This window comes from Cicer arietinum, chromosome 6, assembly GCF_000331145.2.
Source record: "Cicer arietinum cultivar CDC Frontier isolate Library 1 chromosome 6, Cicar.CDCFrontier_v2.0, whole genome shotgun sequence".
NCBI lineage: Eukaryota > Viridiplantae > Streptophyta > Magnoliopsida > Fabales > Fabaceae > Cicer > Cicer arietinum.
Window position 1 is genome coordinate 9,729,474 of NC_021165.2, and position 13,903 is coordinate 9,743,376.

The following is a 13,903-nucleotide window of genomic DNA, read 5'->3' on the forward strand; positions in this document are numbered from 1 at the left end:
TATTCTCATTAATAAGATCATGCATGACCTTATTCACGATGGGGTAGTTCAAGTTGTTTTAAGTTTGGCTCCACAGGTAACGGAGAACAATCAACACACGAATTGGGGTTTGACTAGACCACCTATATCACTTATGACTCAATTATCTTGGTGAACCCACGTCGAGATAATTGAGTGACCTTTCTTTGTTTACAAAGAAAAGGTTTTGAGGTGTTGAATAGTTTTTCAGAATCATTATAAAAGAATGATTTCAGTTTAAGTTTTATAAAAAGAAATTGAAGTTGATAGCTTCATCTTGAGATGCATATTTATAATATAATATTTTCATAACCTTTTTGCCTTTGTTTTTTAGAACTCAACGAGATTTTATATATCACCCATTTTATATTTTTACATTAGCAATTGAAGGTTATTGATGCTCAGTCTTAGTGCTAGAGGATGATCTGCAAGGCCTGTTTTGGACTTAATGCTTTATTTTTATTGACGTAATATGATGTATTTAGAGATAAATCTATAATTTCAGTATTGTTGTTGTAATTTAATTAATATTTAAATATGTATTTGATACTTGTAATTATAATATTTTTTTGTCTACCTAAATTTTTTTGTTTGATTAATATTCATGCAAACATAGTTTCATTTTTAAATATTTTGTTCATCCAATTTATGTTACAAAAGTTGTAACACCGTTAAAATATAATAATTTTAAAATAAAAAAAAAAACCAAATATAATTAAATTAAAATAGTTTTAACCTAACATTAACCCAAAATGTTTCAGTCTTCTTCCATAAAAAACTTAAATTGCACATTTTTCTTCATTGTTTCAATTCTCTTCCCCTTGTAGAATTTTTCACATTACGTCGCAATTCATAAAATAAAAAGTTATAGAAAAGCAGAATAAATTTGATTAAAAGTTCAACTTTGTCACCATGACGAATTTCTTCAACACCCTTACCATTATCAGGTTTAGGGTTAGAATCTGGACTTTTGAACTTTTTTATTTACTCCCTCTAAAATTCTACTACAACCAAATTCTGCACACCAAGAAGAAAAACTATAATTCAAAGACAATTACAGAACCCACCATTGTACAACAAATATCACTAGACGAAGAAAAAGATTATGGTAACGATGAGTTTGAATTTAAGTTTAAATATTGTGGTGAATCTCAAATGGATGAAAATATTGGTGGCGGTGATGAGAATTATAATGAAAAAGAGAACTCAAACGATGAAGAAGACATATTTACGAGGACCAATATCAAAACTAAAGACATATTTAAATTTTTAATTAAATAATTCATTAAATTGATTTGTAAATGATATTGTTCAAATGTAGTTACAAGATACTTTAATGATTATTATTATTGATTTATAATACTTGTCTAGTCTTATATACATCGTCGATGCATATAAATTAAATCTAAAATTTTACGCTAATAATTCAACTTTCTTAACTACAAAGATAAAATAAATAAATATATATATAACTATTAAAATACATTTAAACACAACACATTATTTTTTATAAAAAAATAATGGTTTGGTTTTAGTAGTAGATAATATATTTTAAATTATTGCAATAATAGAATCATTAGATAAATTTCACAACTCAAATAGTTAGAATTTAAGTTGGAATATTTATTTTATTTTATATCTATAGTAGTTGTTTTGTAATTTATTTTATAAATTATTCCATTCAATTTTTTTTTTTTATAATAGAAATCTGGATTATAATTTGGTCAACAAAAATTGATGTATTTAGTCTCTGTTTAAAGATTTTCGAGGCCTTGTTCTAATCTTAAAAATTGGACCTAAATTATAGTCGAAATACATCAAAGTCAATTATCATATATCAAGTCACATAAACCACAATTATCTTATAAATTTATATAATTAAGTTTTCACAATCTTATCACAATTAATAATTATTGTTTTTTAACATAAATATTTTTTTAATATAAAATTTAACTACTAATACCTTTAATAAAATTTATATGTAAAAGTTTCTTTTAAATCATATCTCATATCACATTTTTATTTTTGACACAATCCTTTTATACTCGTTCACACAAATGTAGATGACGTCATGGTGGTAGATCGCCTAGTAGGTTGTCGCCGCCGTGAAATATATAATATGAAGAGAATTTAAAAAAAACATAAAAGTATTTATTGAAATTGAGAGAGTAATTTTATAATGTAAATTTAAAGTGTTAAAAGGATAAAAATAAAGATTATCATTGCGATCTTTTAAAATTTAATTATAATATACAAAAAAAATTAGGGCCACGACAATCTCAAGTTTTATTTAACTTTTATATGATATAGGTTTGATCAATTTTAAGATTAACACTTATTTTATTATTATAATACTTAATAAATAGTAGTAAGTAGTAGAGGTGATGGGTCAATTTACATTGCCACTAATTATTGACCAATTTACTTTAGAGACTAACCAATTTCATGGTTATAAAAACTCAACGAAAGTCTCTAAAATTATAGAAGTCCACCCAAACGTTCTAAACATAAATTTTCAAAATCAGATAATGACTTATTAATAATACTTACTATTATTAAATAACGTGTTTCTTTTATAATTATTTTATAATGTATTTGATGTTTAAATTTATCAAACATAATATTAATTTATTATGTTATATCTCTTGAATACGGCATGTGATAGTATAGAACATATATATGTAGGGTTGGATAAAGCTATTAAAACAATTGTGTTAGGTCTTCGTCAAAAATAATTTTTTTACTTAAAATGAAATCTTAAAAAAATTTACTTAGTAAAAAACATCAAATTTTAATATTTTTAAAATTAACATATATATATATATATATATATAATATTGTCAATGAATTAATTGACAAAAAAATATTACATATATTATTTATATTAATTTAATCATAAATTAAAATTAAAAAATAAATCATTCAAAATGTCGTATTAAAATTAGTTTTAGATTTCGTATTAAAATTTACTTTAAATCTATCCGGCCAACTATAATAATATATAGAGTAATGATATTTGAACACAATTTTAAACACAAATGCAAGTGACCCCATACAATCTCTCTCTTCATTTAATTTTTTTTATTTTTTCACTTTCCCCCTTTTTATCTATCTTTTTTGACTTTTTTATTTAAGTCATTATTCAGATTTATATTGTTTGATTAGAATTACCAAACTTTCCGTTCAAATTGATTAACCAAGTTTTGCAATGAATTAACCATATTGTTTTAAGTCATTAACCAAATTTATATTTTGTTTGATTAGAATGCCTAAGTTTTCAGTTCAAATTTATTAACTAAGTTGTTCACGATATTAACCATGTTTCTTAAAACCATTAACCAGATTATATTGTTTGATTAGAATGACAAAATTTTCTATTCAAATCTATTAACCAAATTGTGAAAGGAATGAACTATATTATTTCAAGTCATTAATCAAATTTATATCTTGTTTTAAGTTATTAACTAGGTTTACAAAAGACAAAATTTGAAACTCTATATTGTGGGAAAGAATGAAATAAAAAGTTACATTGCAAGTGAGGAGATAATGTTGCTCAAGTTACTTCATAAAAAATTTAATTAAAATCAGTAAATAAAAGGAAGAAGGAGGAATTATGGAAGAAAGAGAAGATGAATATGAGATTTATTTTTGTAGAGGATGATAAAAAAAAAATAAAAAAAAAGTGAAAAAAGAGAGAGATTATATAGAAGGTCATTTGTATTTGTGTTTATGTTTAAAAATGTGTTCAAATATTATTACTCTAATATACAGGGATCCTATAGAGGAGTATCTAATAATGAGAAATGACATACTTATATAATTATCACCGGATTAAATTGAACGGTTTTGATTAAATTCTGTTTTTAATAATTAATATATATACAACAAATACGCTAGTATGGTTCCATTTCAACTATGTAGGATTTTTTATTAAAATAATATAAATTTATATATAAAATAAGAGGGATTGCTAAAATAGTAAAAATTAAATAAAAAATCCTACTAGTAATAGTATCATAAGCTTATTTTAATCTCTGAAAGTATAAAATACTTTAATTTTCTAGACATTAACACTCTATTTATCAAAAAGAAAAATATATGGGATACTCTAAGTATATACATAAAATAAAAACATGAGGAATAATGATCAATTCTCAACAATCTGATGGACACTACCTCTATCCAAAAAAATTAGGACATTGTATATATTTTTAAATGTGGAATATAATGGTTAATTGTTTTCAAAAAGATAATATTAAGAAGAGTATAATTCACACTAACAGATTACATTGCGTAACAACGTAAATTATGTTCCCAACTTTAGCAAATGTCCAAAAATATTTGGCATCAGTGTATACAAGTTAATTACAAAGACATTATGAATATGATAATGCCACTAAGAAATTTGGTATTATAGTACTTGAGGCCACTGTTTCTCTACTAAAAATCAGAACTACTCACTACGCCAGAAATGACATTTAACAGCGCCCATTTTACAGCGCTTTCTAAACACAAGCGCTGTTGTAATTATATTTTAAAAATAACGGAACCTATTACAGCGCTTTTTATGTAAAGCGCTGTAAAACAAGCGCTGTAGTAGGTCATATAACGTTTGCGCATCACGTTATAAGGATTTTACAGCGCTTGTCAAAAAAGCGCTGTAAACGGAAGCGCTTTCGTAAATGTGTTACAGCGCTTTTTTCACAAGCGCTGTAAAACACATGCGCTTTCATTGAATTTAACTACCTATTACAGCGCTTTTTTCACAAGCGCTGTAAAACACATCCGCTTTCATTGAATTTAACTACCTATTATAGCGCTTTTTTCACAAGCGCTGTAAAATACACCCGCTTTCATTGAATTTAACTACTTATTACAGCGCTTTTTTCACAAGCGCTGTAAAACACATGCGCTTTCATTGAATTTAACTACCTATTACAGCGCTTTTTTCACAAGCGCTGTAAAACACATGCGCTTTCATTGAATTTAACTACCTATTACAGCGCTTTTTTCACAAGCGCTGTAAAACACATGCGCTTTCATTGAATTTAACTACCTATTACAGCGCGTTTTTCACAAGCGCTGTAAAATACATCTTTCAAATAATTATATACGTTGGAAACCCTCATATCCTCTACATCTTTCAAATAATTATATACGTTGGAAACCCTCATATCCTCTACATCTTTCAAATAATTATATACGTTGCGAACCCTAATATCCTCTACGTACTGTGCGGCCATCTACGTTGTCTAAGGTATTTTTTACACATGATCTGTTATGTTTTGAAATTGTCAAAAATTGTCAAAAACTCATACCACATGATCTGTTCTGTTTTGAAATTTTTAGTTGATATTGGTTTCTTTTTGAAACTTGTTGATATGTTTTGAAAGCTTATTATTTTTGTTACTGCATTTATATAGGTGGTATAATATGGATAGGAAATGGATTTCAGCCAATCGATTGTCAAAAGAGTATGAAATTGGAGTGAAGGAGTTTGTTGAGTTTGCAGTGAAGAATGCAAAAGATCCAAATAGAGTAGTTTGTCCTTGTTTAAAATGTTGTTTTGGAAAACGTGTTAGAGAAGATGAATTAGAAGGACATCTAGTATGTAATGGAATTGATCAAAGCTACACATGTTGGATAAGACATGGTGAGAAAAAAAAAGGAAACATTAATTTTGAGAATAGTTCGACATATGCTTCAACTGACTTCGATACAGATACATATGAGCCGGACCGAGTTGATGAGATTGCAAAAGCAGTTGAAGAAGATCTTCGAGATTGTCCTAAAATGTTTGAAAGTTTGTTGAGTGATGCAGAGAAAGAATTATATAATGGTTGTACTAAATTCACAAGACTGTCAGCGATATTAAAGTTGTACAACTTAAAAGCGAGTAATGGATGGTCTGATAAAAGCTTTACGGAATTATTAACACTCATAAAAGATATGTTGCCAGATGATAATGAACTTCCCAGTCGGACCTACGAGGCTAAACGGATTTTGTGTTCTATTGGAATGAGTTACGAAAGGATTCATGCGTGTCCTAACGATTGCATTTTATTTCGAAACGAATATGAACTACTTAAGGCGTGTCCGAAATGCAATGTCTCTCGATATAAGAAGAAAGAATCTACTCCAGCAAAAGTCGTGTGGTATTTTCCTATAATACCAAGATTTAGGCGCATGTATCGCAGTGAAGAAGATTCAAAACACTTGACATGGCATGCAGATGAAAGAATTAGAGATGGAATGTTTCGACACCCTGCAGATTCCCCACAATGGGCAAAAATTGATCACGAGTATCCTGAATTCGGGATAGAGTCAAGAAATCTAAGACTTGCACTTTCTACTGATGGAATGAATCCACATGGTCTTCAAAGCATCTCACATAGCACGTGGCCTGTGATTTTGGTAATATATAACCTACCTCCATGGTTATGTATGAAGCGTAAGTTTATGATGTTGTCTCTGTTAATTTCTGGACCCAAACAACCGGGGAATGATATCGACGTATACTTGACTCCTCTAATCGAAAATTTAAAAAGTATGTGGGAGACAGGTGTGGAAGTTTATGATGGGTATAAGAAAGAATGTTTCAATTTAAGGGTTATGTTGTTCGGCATAATTAATGATTTTCCAGCATATGGTAATTTATCAGGATATAGCATTAAAGGTCAGTGTGCATGTCCTATATGTGAAGAGAGTACAAATTGGATGCGGTTGAAACATTGTAAGAAGAATGTGTTTCTTGGACATCGTAGATTTTTACCTTATAGTCATCAGTATCGTGGGTGGAGAAATGCATTCAATGGAAAATCAGAGGAAGGTAAAGCTCCTTTAGCACCGACTGGATATCAAATACTTGAAAAAGTACAAGGTTTGACCAATAAATTTGGCAAACCTTTTGCGGGAGAGCTGGTGAAAACTGGGTGGAAGAAAAAGTCAATTTTCTTTGAATTGCCATATTGGAAGTCATTGTATGTAAGACATTTCCTCGATGTGATGCATATTGAAAAAAATGTATTTGAAAGTGTTATTGGTACGTTACTCAATGTTCCAGGAAAGTCTAAAGATGGCGTCAATGCAAGATTGGACTTGGTCGATATGGGAATAAGAAATGAACTGGCTCCAGTAAAGAAAGGAAATCGCACATATCTACCTCCAGCCGCTCATACTCTATCTAGAAAGGAAAAAATTGTTTTATGTAAATTTCTACACGAAGTTAAAGTTCCAGAAGGATACTCTTCGAACATTAAAAATTTGGTTTGTATGAAAGACCTCAAGTTAAAAGGTTTGAAGACCCATGATTGTCATATTATAATGGAGCATTTGCTACCAATAGGTATACGTTCCATTTTACCTGAAAAAGTTCGACTAGCCTTAACTAGATTATGTTTCTTCTTCAGGGAAATTTGTAGTAAAGTGATCGACCCTCAGAAATTACCGACATTGCAGAGGGAAATTGTTGTTACTTTGTGTGAGCTTGAAATGTATTTCCCACCATCGTTTTTTGATATAATGGTTCACCTTACTGTTCATCTGGTTAAGGAGACACAACTTTGTGGGCCAGCTTATATGAGATGGATGTATCCGATAGAACGATATATGAAAATATTAAAAGGGTACGTAAAAAGTAGAAGTCGACCAGAAGGTTGTATTGCTGAACGATACATTGTTGAAGAGGCTGCTGAATTTTGTACTGAATATCTGTCCAATGTTGAATCCATAGGGCTTCCCATGTCTCGTCATTCGGGAAGACTATCAGGAGAAGGGATAACTGGAAGGAGACTACTGACTATATCAAGGACAGAATGGGAGCAGGCACAATTGTATGTTCTGCACAATGATGATGAGGTTCAACCGTATGTTACAATACACATTGATCAGTTATCTCGTTTGAACATGAATAGGAATCAAAATTGGATAACTCGAGAGCACAATCGAAGTTTTGTAACATGGTTAAAAAATCACATAATGTCAAAATTTGATATAGACCCCGGATCAATTTCAAATAGATTGAGGTGGCTAGCAAATGGTCCGAGCTTACATGTCTTTTCTTACACTGGTTATGTTATTAACGGCTACACATTTTATACCAAAGAACAAGATGATCAGACCACTATGCAAAATAGTGGAGTCACTCTCGTAGCTGAAGCGATGCATGTCTCAAGTGCAAAAGACAAAAACCCAATATATGCAAATCTATCATATTTTGGGGTTATCGAGCGCATATGGGAGTTAGACTACACAATGTTTCGTGTTCCCATATTTGGTTGCAAGTGGGTCGATAATAATAATGGCGTTCGGATTGATGAGTCAGGATTCTTGCTTGTCGATTTTAATAGGGTGGGATACAAAGACGAGCCTTTTATTTTAGCGTCGCAAGCTCAACAAGTGTTTTATGTCACTGATCCTTCTAATGATAAATGGTCTGTTGTCCTATCGACCAATAAAATAAGTGATGATAACAATAATGATGAAGATGTTGGTAATGATCTTTTATTTGCAACATCACAACAACCACATGAAATTGATTCAACTGATGATGGTTTATATCTTAGAGATGATCATGATGAGGGAATTTGGATTAATCCATCGTTTCGTATTGTAAATGGACAAACAAATGTGAATGTCACCAGGAAAAGAAGAAGGGCATCTTAATGTATATATATGTTTAATTGTTTTATATAAGCTATGCATGTAATCTGAACTGTGTTATTGTAAATATGCATGTAATCTGAATTGAGTGTTTTATACTAAGTTCTGATTAATTTATTTTCTGATTAATTTATTTTCTGCTTATATTTAGCTTGATTTGAGTGTTTTATACCAAGTTCATGTAACAATGAGTGTTTTATATTTAGCTTGATTTACATGAACTGAACTGAATATAAATTAGTAATTTACATGAACTGAACTGAACTGAATAGAGAGATTCTCTTTTGCTCAGTGCATATATATATATAGATTCTTCAGAATACTCATTTCTAATAATTCATCATCTCCTAAAGTATTGTGATAAAGACAATGATAACAATATTTTTAATCCAATAAACAATGATAAAAATGTTTTTAATGTCATCCCAACCCAAATAAACCAAACACAAAAATAAAATAAAGAGACATTTTACAGCGCTTATCTTAAAAAGCGCTGTAAAAGATCCTTTTAAAAATAAAATAATGAGTGTTTTATACCTTTTACAGCGCTTTTCACACAAAGCGCTGTAAACGACTCTTTTGAAAGTGAGTAAAAAAGACATTTTACAGCGCTTATTTGACAAAGCGCTGTAAAAAAGCTTTAAAAATAATATTCATCAGACACCTAATTTCTTCAAACACCTTGTACGCATCATGGGAATCCAAAAAACATCAGACACAAACCCATTTCTTCAAACACCTTGTACGCATCATGGGAATCCAAAAAACATCAGACACAAACCCATTTCTTCAAACACCTTGTACGCATCATGGGAATCCCCAAAAACACCAGACACAAACCCATTTTTCGCAACATGGCAATGATCCTGAATACCAATTAAGTTTCGATTTAAGAAGGAAAGAGAATGTAAAGAGATAAAAAGGGTGTTGAGGTGGAGATTGAATTGTGAAAGAGTAAGCTTTGATGTTTGTGAAGAAGATGCATAAAAGGAGAAGAGTTTGGTGAAGAGGAAGGGATTTTTGTGGTGACCAGTTACTACTATGTGGGTTTTGCATGCATGTTGAGCTTGTTTAAAAAATAACATAACATAACAAAACACAAAAACAATAAGGCCTTTTACAGCGCTTATTTGGAAAAAGCGCTGTAAAAGAGCCTTTTAAAATTAACATAAAGAGACATTTTAGAGCGCTTATGTGGAAAAGCGCTGTAAAAGGCTTTAAAAAACATTCATATAACATAATAACACACGGAGGTCTTTTACAGCGCTTATTTGGGAAAAGCGCTGTAAAAGAGCCTCTTAAAATTAACATAAAGAGACATTTTAGAGCGCTTATGTGTAAAAGCGCTGTAAAAGGCATTCAAATAACATAATAACACACGGAGGTCTTTTACAGCGCTTATTTGAAAAAAGCGCTGTAAAAGAGCCTTTTAAAAATTTAACTAAAGAAGCCTTTTAGAGCGCTTATGTGTGAAAGCGCTGTAAAAGGCATTCATATAACATAATAACACACGGAGGTCTTTTACAGCGCTTATTTGAAAAAAGCGCTGTAAAAGAGCCTTTTAAAAATTTAACTAAAGAAGCCTTTTAGAGCGCTTATGTGTGAAAGCGCTGTAAAAGGCATTCATATAACATAATAACACACGGAGGTCTTTTACAGCGCTTATTTGAAAAAAGCGCTGTAAAAGGCATTCAAATAACATAATAACACACGGAGGTCTTTTACAGCGCTTATTTGAAAAAAGCGCTGTAAAAGGCATTCAAATAACATAATAACACACGGAGGTCTTTTACAGCGCTTATTTGAAAAAAGCGCTGTAAAAGAGCCTTTTAAAAATTTAACTAAAGAAGCCTTTTAGAGCGCTTTACAAAATAAGCGCTGTAAAAGGCTTATAAAAAGCGCTGTAAAAGTGTTACGTATATATAACAGTTACCTCTTCAGTTTCCTCTTCATTACGTAACCTTCATCTCAACCTTCATTTCTTCTCTTCTTTTGCAAACCCTATCATCCCGTCCTTTACGAACCTTATTTCCACGATCATCTCCTTCATTTCGAACCTTATTTCCATCCAAGATCATCTCTCCCATTTCACACAATATATTTTCATTGAAATACGTAACCCTCATTACGTATTTCTTCAAACCGTATTTCTGTGAACCATATTTCTGTGAACTTTCTGCAAACCCTCTTTTCTTTGCATTTCGTCTTTCTTCGAACCATCATTATTCAGGTATTGATGTTATTAAATTTTTGTAATCATTAGAATGCATGTTGAGCTTTTTTAAGATATACTGATACATGTTGAGTTTGTTTATAATAATGCATGATCCATGTTGAGCTTGTTGATGTTATACTAAAGTGCATGTTGAACTTGTTGTAGTTAAATGGATACAAACAAAGATTTAGAAGTTCAAAATGAAGAAGTTGGCACCTCTAAGACTTACGAAAAAGAAGTCAAACGTGGTGCAACTATCATGCAAAGGGTGATTAAAGCACGGAGCAGTGGCATTAAATTTGAGGTATACTATATATACTCTGTTTGCTGTGTGTTTTTTTATCTTTTTTTAGGGTTTAGGGCATGTACTTACTATATGAGTTTATTAGGTTGGCTGGAACGAGAGTGGTCAGCCAGTTGACCCCAACAGCTCCATGTTTGTAAGCTACATTGGGGCTGTTGTTCGTCAAAATGTCCCAATAACAATAGACAACTGGAGAGATAAGGCGTTGAAGGATGCCAAAGATATCATCTGGAATGACATTCAAGTAAATATTTTGATCTACTCTTTTGTCATTTATAATTTTTTTTCTGTAAAATACATTACTTATAATTGTTTTCATTGCAGACCACTTTTGTTCTTGATGAGGAACGAAAGTCATATGTTTTGAGAGTTGCTGGGAAAATCCATCGTGGATTTAGATCCCATCTCTCAAATTTCTATCTAAAAGATAGAGAAGGAAACACAAATGCTGAACCTCCAAAGATATATCAACATTATATATCAATTTTTTTAAAAAGCGTTGTCTTTTATCTTTGTGCCCAAAATTATTTTTGATCCAAAATCACTTCACAATCAGTGCACACAACAACAAAACATATTCAAATACCATAAGCAGTTCACACAATCAGTAGAACATAAATCAGAACTCTGTAACTTTTTTAACATATATGTAACTCTGTAATTTACAACCTAAGTAACTACATTCAGATACATATATACAACCTAATTTACAACCTAATTACCTACATTCAGATACGTATATATATATAACCTAATTTACAACCTAAACTACATTCAGATCCATATGCATGTTCATATATTGTGTCCTATGATCATTTACATATAATAACTAACAGAATATACATTATATGCACTAGCTACCATATAATATTCAGATCCCTTGCCCAGCAGCAAGCTATTTCCCAGAAAATCAAATAATTTTCATGTCAAGCACGTACTGACACCATTCTTCCTTTAATTCCATCAGATCTTCCTCAGAATATGATGGACTGGAATTGGCAAAGTACTGCAATATAAAAATTGAACATATTATATTAAGTTAGTATCAAATATATAGATAATTTATATATGAAAATCATATAATGCAAATACCGTACCGTTTCTGGGATAATAGTTTTATTCTTCTCAACAATCTCCTTCATGAATCTCAATATGTAGTACCCACAGTCGATGTTATTTGTTTGACGAGGGCACTTTATTGAGATCCATGTAATGTTATTAGACTTCTGCTTCGACACTTTAGCACCTCTTTGAGCTCGATAAACTTTTAAGGCACTATCGAATGAATAAATGTGATTATTAGAGCATGAATATTTATATATATATATATATATATAAATATTCATGCTCTAATAATCACATTTATTCATTCGATAGTGCCTTAAAAGTTTATCGAGCTCAAAGAGGTGCTAAAGTGTCGAAGCAGAAGTCTAATAACATTACATGGATCTCAATAAAGTGCCCTCGTCAAACAAATAACATCGACTGTGGGTACTACATATTGAGATTCATGAAGGAGATTGTTGAGAAGAATAAAACTATTATCCCAGAAACGGTACGGTATTTGCATTATATGATTTTCATATATAAATTATCTATATATTTGATACTAACTTAATATAATATGTTCAATTTTTATATTGCAGTACTTTGCCAATTCCAGTCCATCATATTCTGAGGAAGATCTGATGGAATTAAAGGAAGAATGGTGTCAGTACGTGCTTGACATGAAAATTATTTGATTTTCTGGGAAATAGCTTGTGCTGGGCAAGGGATCTGAATATTATATGGTAGCTAGTGCATATAATGTATATTCTGTTAGTTATTATATGTAAATGATCATAGGACACAATATATGCATATAATGGATCTGTTAGTTATTATATAATGGATCTGAATGTAGGTAATTAGGTTGTAAATTAGGTTGTATATATGTATCTGAATGTAGTTACTTAGGTTGTAAATTACAGAGTTACATATATGTTAAAAAAGTTACAGAGTTCTGATTTATGTTCTATTGATTGTGTGAACTGATTGTCTATAATATGTTCTGTTCTACTGATTGTCTGTAATATGTTCTGTTCTACTGATTGTCTGTAATATGTTCTGTTCTACTGATTGTCTGTAATATGTTCTGTTCTACTGATTGTCTGTAATATGTTCTGTTCTACTGATTGTCTGTAATATGTTCTGTTCTACTGATTGTCTGTAATATGTTCTGTTCTACTGATTGTGAAGTGATTTTGGATCAAAAATAATTTTGGGTACAATGATAAAAGACAGCGCTTTTTAAAAAAAGTGCCATAAAAAGCTAAAAAGCATTTTTCATTTCAAATAATTAATTTACAGCGTTTAAAAAAAAAAAAATAACACATTTTACAGCGCTTTTTTTAAAAAGCGGTGTAAAATGTTGTTCTAAAGCGCTTTAATGGTGCACCTTCAACAGCGCTTCCGTGAGAAAGCGCTGTAATATGTACAAGAAAAGCGCTGTAAAATGCAGACCCATAATATGAAATTATGGGTGGGCATATTACAGCGCTTTTGTGAGAAAGCGCTGTAATATGCACACCCATAACTCATATGACGGGGTGCATATTACAGCGCTTTTTCGAGAAAGCGCTGTAATATGTACGCCCATATATGAAATTATGGGTGGGCATATTACAGCGCTTTTGTGAGAAAGCGGTGTAATATGCACACCCATA

The 13,903-nt window shown here is 30.7% G+C and overlaps 1 long non-coding RNA gene across 1 annotated transcript; it reads left to right on the forward strand.

The window, feature by feature from the left end:
- Positions 1 to 12,632: 12,632 nt before the first annotated feature.
- On the forward strand, positions 12,633 to 13,213 carry LOC140920873 (uncharacterized). Its single transcript, XR_012163454.1, has 2 exons — positions 12,633 to 12,753; positions 12,845 to 13,213. It is a non-coding gene; the product is annotated as an uncharacterized lncRNA (long non-coding RNA).
- The last annotated feature ends 690 nt before the right edge of the window (positions 13,214 to 13,903 follow it).